Below are 6,834 nucleotides of genomic sequence, written 5' to 3'. Positions count from 1 at the left end.
AGCTCAACAGGGGGCGCTTTGGTCTCATCCCAATCAGCCATGAAGCCGTCTTGCTCAGCTGCAGCTCCATTGGTGTTGATGTTCTCAATCGGCTCAGCCTTTTCCTCAGCTTGTGAACCCACGGCCTTGCACTTCTGAACTAGTCCTTGACTTGTTCTTGACCCATTGATACCCTGAACCTCAAAGCCGCTTGTTTCCAGCTCCATAAACTCGGTTTCTGAAACCACTTCCTTGTATTTATCCAAAACCATCTTTTAAGTCTCACTTTCCTTAGCTGGGAACCCATGTTCACCATGTTCTTTGGTCAAGGCAACTTGAAGAGGATCTTCAGTGTTCAACTCTTCAAGAAGCTCATCAGCAAGGTCCTCCGTTGTTTCAATGTAAAAGATCTGTCCTTCTATAGTGGGCTTCTTCACCATTTCTTTCACATCAAACTTAATAGTTTCTGATCCCAAGTGTAGCTCAATCATTCCACCTCTAACATCAATGATTAATGATTGCTCCTGCTGTGGCAAGGAAAGGTCTTCCCAAGATCAATGGATCAACTAATTCCTCATCCATTTCTAAGACAATAAAGTCAGTGGGGACTTCAAAGCCTCCTACCTTAACAGGTAGATCTTCAAGTAAACCTTTGGGAAGCCTCACTGATCTATCAGCTAGTATCAATGATATCCTTGCTGGCTTGTAGGTATTGAATCCTAGCTTCTTTGCAATAGAGTATAGCATCAAACTCACTGAAGCTCTTAAGTCACATAGGCAGCTTGCAAACTTCAAAGGGCCAATGTTGCATGGCAGAGTAAAGCTCCCTGGATCAGACAGATTCCTAGGGACTGTCCTCCTTTGAATTATAGCACTGCACTCATGACTTCGAATCAACATTCCTTGTAGTTCCTTAGTCTTGTTCAAGATAGCATCTTTTAGGAACTTCCCAAGCTGTGGAACCATAAGGAATGCCTCTATCATTTGCATAGTGAATTGAGTCTTCTCTAGTTGCTTCTCAAAGACAGCTCTGCACTTGTCTAAAATCTGGTTCTTAAACCTCCCTGGAAATGGAAGTTTAGGCTGGTATGGTGGTGGTGGAACATAAGGTTTCTCAGGCACCACTTCTGGTTCCACCTCTTGGCTCTTATCACTCTTAGAAACTTGATCTTCTTGCTCACTACTTTAAGCTGCCTCCCCACCAACTTGCTCATTGTCCTCAATGAGCACAAGTTTAGGTTATCTCTCAGGTAACTCTTTTCCACTTCTAAGAGTGATAACATTGCAATATTCTTTTGGGTTAGGCTCAGGTTTACCAGGTCAAGTGCCTTGTTGTCTTGAGGAAGAGGCTTGATTCTTCTCTAATGCATTTAGCTTTTGTTGCATCGCCTCATACTTAGAACCCAAATCAGAGAAATTGCTTTCAACTCTTTGTTGACCTTGTAGAAGCTGCTGTAAGCCCCCACACATATCAGAACCCATCTGTTGTTGCTGAACAGGCGGATGCTGAACCAACTGCTGCTGTCCAAACCCTGGTGGATACTTGTTTTGTTGAGGCTGGTTTTGAAGCTGTTACCCTGAATCTGCTGTTGTGGCTGACCATACCCTTGTGGCTGATGTACAAACTGCTGCTTGGGTTGATAGTTCCCTTGGTATTGGTTTTTGGGAACAAAACTTTGTTGAATTTGTTGTGGAGGGTAGACCTGGTCTTGAGGGTTAGCTACATTGGTAATTCTATAGGACAGGTTTTGGTTGGTGTTGAAGTTATTGTACCTCTAAAACCTATTCTGATTCCCAATGTAGTTTATCTCCTCTTGAGTGAGACCTTCTTCATTGACATTTTCAAAGCTTGGTGACTGATCATCAAATTCCCTCACAAAGTGTAGTGGCTTCTGAGTTTCCACTAAAACTTTGTCAAGTTTACTCTGAAGCTCTCTAATGTCTTTCTCAATCCTTTGCTCTTTACTCTATCCCTCAGTTCTCTTTGCCATGTCAAAGTCTTCCCCATAAGTATCATTACTCATGGCTAGATTTTCTACCAACTCTAAAGCAGCATTTATCTCTTTACCCAACAAATTCCCATTTGAGGTTATGTCTAACTGGTTCCTTATCTTTGGGAGTGCTCCTCTATACAATGTACTCAAGAGTTATGCCTCAGAAAAACCATGATGTGGACATTGGTTTGTGTAACTCCTAAACCTCTCCCAAGCATCCCCAAAGCTTTCACTGTTGTGCTGTGTAAAACTTGATATCTGGTTTCTCAGCTTGGCAGTCCTTGAGGTAGAGAAGGACTTAGATAAGAATGCAAGCTTGCACTGCTCCCGAGTTTGAATGGATCTTCTAGGTAGGTTCTTCTCCCATTGATGTGCCTTGTCTCCAAACTGAAACGAAACAATCTCAGTTTGAAACTGTCCTCTGAAACTCCATTGATCTTGGTCAGATCACACACCCTATCAAACTAATTCAAATGCTCAAGTGGATCCTCCATAGGTAGACCATGGAATTTATAATTCTGAACCATGTTAAGCAAGGAAGCCTTCACATCAAAGTTATTGTTTTACACTGGAAGAGCTTGAATGCCTGCACATTATTGGTGTGCATTGGTTTGGTCATTCTCTCCTACAAACACTGGTGGAGGCTCTTGACGCCTTAGTGGCTGCTGATGGTTATGAGCTTGCTGCTCATTCCTAGCCGCTTGTTGCTGATTCACTTGAGCTTGGCGTTCATTCCTTTGTGCCATGTTCTGGTTCATAAACGCCTGCTGTTCTTTCCTGTCAGCCTGAGCCTGATTCACTTGAGCCTGATGCTCAGCTTGTTCCACATGCTGTTCCATTCCCAACCTCTCTAGATAAGCAGCTCTTTCTCTAACTCTTCTTGCTGCTCCTCCAACAGGTGACTGTTGTCAACAAAGGGCTCTAGTTGATTACAACTCCTGCTTCTAGTGATAGGTCTAGTGTTTATAAACCTGAAACTTAAGCACTTAAGAGTTTAATCAGTAAAACAAAAGGTAAAACAGGCTTGATCTCAAGAAAAGTATCAAAGAAAAATGCTAAGACCACAATTTGGCAACAGCGCCAATTGATAACTAAGAGTTTTTAAGGCTCTTAATAAGGATTATCAATCCCCTTAATCAGTTGTAGAATAAAGGGTTATCGATCCAACAATGTGGTTTAGACACCGATCTATGAGATAGTTTCTTAATCCAAGCAATATCAGTGATTTGGTTGGTAACAAGTGCTTAAAATGAAAACTAAACAAGACAATGACAAGTGATTAAAGTAAATTAAAGCAAGCAATAACAATAAACAGGTGATGATGATATGAATATGATGAGGGAAAGGTCTTAGACATGATAATTGATTAGAGTTCTTTAATGCTAAATTAGAGAGCTAAATGAACAAAATCAAGCAAAACCATTTAACATAGACTCTTAAGTAAGATAATCCTCTCATGAAGGTATTAAACTTCTATGCTAATCCTCTTTCATACCAAATTCCCATTTGAGAAGCATGAATTAACAAGAATTAAGAATCAGTCTAATAAGTCATTTAAGCATTAAACTATCACTCTCATGATGAAAAACGCTTAAACCTCTAACAAGATTGGACCAGGCATTTCATCAAACACCTTTTGGGTGGTGAAATGCCTATGATCTACACCAGAGTGATGTGCAAAGATCTAGCCTTAAGAACAGCTTGTTAGAGAATGGATGATGCATGATCTAACCCCTAAACTCTCTAACATCTTAGCACCCTAATCTACATATCTAAGACCTTAAAATGGATCTACTCACAAATCATGATGAACACACCATTTTCTTTGCAAGAGATGATGTGAATCATGATTAGAAGCTTGGTTTGATGAAAAGAAATGATAAGAACAAGCCTTTTATGATGCAAAACGAGATATCTCTTATAAAGGAACCAGGTTTTACACAAAAGAGGCAAGTTCTCAAAATAGATAAAGGAAAAGTAGGGTTTTTAGTCCCTAAAACTATTTATAGTGCAGGTAAGCGAACCGGGTCAACCCAGAACAAACCGGGTACTGACCAGGTCTTCTTGGATAGCTGGGTGAGCACCTCGGTGTGTGAAGGATCCAAGACAAAAGAGTTGATGCCGAGGGGTTCATGTAATCTGGGTTGAAATGAAGAACATGTCAAGAACACGCATGAAACCTTGTCTTTGATCCATCTTTGAATATGACTGTTGGGGAACACTTGTTCTTGATCTGGGTTCAGGACAGAGGACCTCGGCATCAGTCATACCGGGGGGTCAGGTCGAGGTCTGGAGCATTTCTTTCGGACAAAGCACCTCGACATAGAACAAGCCGTGGGGCTGAACTGAGGTTTGTAACATTTCATTCGCTTGGCAATCACCTTGGTGTGTTCATACCGAGGGGCTTATGTCGAGGGGGTCATGTCAAGGGGGACCCCGAGGGTGAGAGACCGAGGGGTTCATGCCGAGCTCTCATTCCACACTTAGACAAATTTCAGATTAATCCCCATGGATTCTCAGCTTAACACTTAGTCGTTTTCAGACTAGTTTCCTCAACAAGCATGCCTCAGTGTAGAAGATGTCGTGGGGTCAGCCCGAGGTTTGGACCAAAACTTTCACAAATAGGCCCCGGTATCAAAACATGTCGAGGCCATCACACCGAGGCCTAACCAAGCACTTAGCACCAAGCGCATCTCTTGAAAACCTGTATTGACCCGCTTGTCTTCTGTTCCCTCTAACTTTTAGCTCACAGCTCCAAATGACTTGTAACAAGATCCACAAGAAAGACCATTCAACAATCTCAAACTTTAGTGATGAACAAACTTGTATCCGGGGAGTGGAAGGTCTCCCGTACGGCTAATCTCTGAAGTGTACCGGAAAGATCTAGAGAAAGCTTCTAAATCCGTTTTCATTCCGGAAACGTTATCGCCCAGCTCAGAGCTCCAAATCCTGTGATCTTAAGTGTTATGGTAAGAACTTGAAGCTCTTGAATCTTTATGAAGGCCCAGAAACTGAATCGGAAAGGAAGAGCTTCGTCCTGTGTAATCTTTGAAGCACATTGGATCGGTCTGGAATGGAATCGAGACAATCATGTCTCCTGATGGCTATAACTTTCAGCTCACTGGTCCGAATCCACTAATTTCAACTTTTCTGGAACCACGACTCAATCCTCTCCAACTTTTATGAATACTCCAGAAGCTAAATCGGACGGCAAGGTTCCCCGGACGAGTGATCTTTGGTGCATATCAGGAGTATGAGATTTTAGTTGGGTCTTCATGTACCGCGGTAAGGAAAATGGTCGAGAATCTTTTCCCGCGGTAAGCTTTTAGCCAATAAAAATGAACTTCCTCGGCATAAAACTTTAGTCAATAGTCTCCTGATCCAGTACAGTATTTTTACCGATCCAAACTCCACCCGACCATGTTTTTAGCCAAGAGTTGCACGATCCAGACACAAGCAGCAGCCGATAAAACTCCTTCCCCGCAGTATGGATTTTTGGCCGACGAGAGTTTTCCACTAACCGTTTTTAGCTAATAAAATGCATCTTCCGGTACATGACTTAGCCGATAAACCTCAGGAACCACTTTTCACCATTTTTGAACTCCCCCAAACACCATTTCTTCAACTTGATTACCTTCTCCACTTCAAAAGCCTCAAAAGTACCTCTTTAAGACTCCAACCCATGCAAAGACTCACTTGGACCTAATGCAAACTCCTAAGTCCTAAAACAATGCCTAAAGACCTAAAATGCATGAAATAAGACATGATTTGGAATGATATATACAAGCTAAATGATGCATTTTATGAACATATCATATCTTCTTCGCTGTTTGGTGGGTTGGGACCTGAAGTTGTGTCAAGTGGAATTCGCCCATAACCATGTCTTAAACCGAAGCTTAGTCTTTAGTCCATTTCGCGTGGTTTATGGTGTTGTTCCTCGGTGTCCGCTGGATTTAACGCCTGTTCCTGACAAGACTCATTTTCATGGACAAGCTGTGGACTTTATTGAAGGATTAAGCAGACTCATGGTAAAGCCAAGGAGAATTTGGAGCTGTCCGTGGTGAAGTATAAAGCAGCTGCTGATATAAAACGATGCGATGTCTGGTTTGAGGTCGGATATTTGGTGTGGGTCGTGATTTCAAAGGACCGAGTGCCTGCACACGAGTACAACAAGCTCAATTCTCGGAAGATTGGTCCCGTGGAAGTCCTTGAGCGCTTTAACAACAACGCATACAGGCTCCGTCTTCCTCCTCATTTGCTTACGTCGGATGTGTTTAACATTAAGCATCTATTCCCTTTTCATGGCAACAGCGACGAGCTTTATTCGAGGGCGAATCCTGTCCCACCCAGGGAGACCTGATGCAGCGCATCTATGAAGGATTATGGGTTCGAGTTAAACACGTATTAGGCTCTTAATGTGTTTAACAAGTTTTTCCTTTATCGTTTAGTTTTGATTTATCTATAATATTTCCAATTCCTTAGTTGATTAGGTTTAATTGATTTATTTCTTCATTATGTTTAGTATAAATAAGGCGGGTTAGAGCTTTTTTAAACTCACCATTTGATAAAACCTTTTTTATCGAAGAGCTTTTCCAAGCACTAAGAGGAGTACTCTTACCTTTTGTCCTAGCCAAATTCACATCGTCTAACCCGTGTTGATCTTAGTTTGTAGCATCCGCTCTCTATCATTTTGGATAGCTCGAAGAGCATCCTTAGCCAGACGATCAACCTTAGCATTACCTAGGCGAGGAACAAAATCAAAGGAAATTGCGACCAAAATTGAGGGCATGACGCGGATTTCTCTCCTACTTTTTATCTTTTAATGCTGAGATGTTGTCTACGATACTGATAACACCCGATT

At 41.9% G+C, this 6,834-nt stretch overlaps 1 non-coding gene across 1 annotated transcript; it reads left to right on the top strand.

Annotated features, from left to right (window-relative positions):
- Positions 1-2,139: 2,139 nt before the first annotated feature.
- LOC112084739 lies at positions 2,140-2,246 on the top strand. The gene has a single exon (XR_002898400.1). It is a non-coding gene; the product is annotated as a small nucleolar RNA R71 (small nucleolar RNA).
- Positions 2,247-6,834: the final 4,588 nt, after the last annotated feature.

This window comes from Eutrema salsugineum, unplaced genomic scaffold (assembly GCF_000478725.1).
Source record: "Eutrema salsugineum unplaced genomic scaffold, Eutsalg1_0 scaffold_4, whole genome shotgun sequence".
Classification (NCBI taxonomy): Eukaryota; Viridiplantae; Streptophyta; class Magnoliopsida; order Brassicales; family Brassicaceae; genus Eutrema; species Eutrema salsugineum.
This window is presented reverse-complemented; position numbering and strand designations above follow the sequence as displayed.